Raw genomic sequence first — 965 nt, 5'->3', positions numbered from 1 at the left:
GCAGACAGACAGTAACAGTCATCAATATACTCAGCTCCATGCAGCATTTCTATGAGCCACCACGTATATTGCAGGCAGAATCTGCCAGGGTTTGGTTGTTACACTTAGTTGTCAGAATTAGCGGACACTTCCCATGAAGTTTTCTCTGCCCTAAGAGCTGCAGAAGAGCCCACTGCCACTGCTTATGATGGGACAGAAGTTATTTCAGCCCTTGCAAGAGACAATGACTTCACATAGGCTTTTGAGCAGATCCCAGTTACTAATAAACACATATTTACCAGTGTCTGGTAAAAACAAGCCTTCCACAAATGTTCAATCAACCATGAGGCTCTCTGTGAGGATCTGCATCTCATCATCGCTTCCAGCTTGCCCAGGACCTGAAATCAGTGAATCCAGGCAATGAAGACTCACTATTTAGGAAACAGATAAGTTCACAATTAAAACTACACTTCTAAAAGGGAAGTTTAAAATTAGCATGTCTGTATGACTTTTAAACTGGAGTACCCAAAAGCCATAGTGCTTTGGATTAGGGCATGTTCAACTAATTTTATGTAATTAACCAAGACACAGAATTCTTTAAATACTTAAAACTGCAGTCCATATACTGTCTCCTGCTTTCTCCTGTACCCAATCACATTCACCCTAGTATATTTGTGGACTTCAGTTTCAACAGCATTAGACATTCTAATTTAGTGAAATATGTTGAATTTGTTGAGAGCACTATTTACATTGACAAAGCCAAAAATATTAGTTACTCTAAGAGCTGAGTGTTATGGATATATCAGCTGAAGGCACTCAGTACTTGGATGCAATTCCTGGAAAAGCTTCGGGAAGCTGTTTCATTAACGGTGCTAAATCAGTAGGCTTCATACTTCTCAGTTACTAAACTGATTTTTTCATTATTTGCAGAGGCTCCCAGGGTCTGAAAAAAATTTTTTGGTAAAACTGGAACTACATACTCTGAG

The sequence above is a fragment of the Cygnus atratus genome, chromosome 10 (assembly GCF_013377495.2).
Source record: "Cygnus atratus isolate AKBS03 ecotype Queensland, Australia chromosome 10, CAtr_DNAZoo_HiC_assembly, whole genome shotgun sequence".
NCBI classification, from domain to species: Eukaryota; Metazoa; Chordata; class Aves; order Anseriformes; family Anatidae; genus Cygnus; species Cygnus atratus.
The sequence above is the reverse complement of the archived record's forward strand: the minus strand, read 5'-3'. Positions refer to the sequence as shown.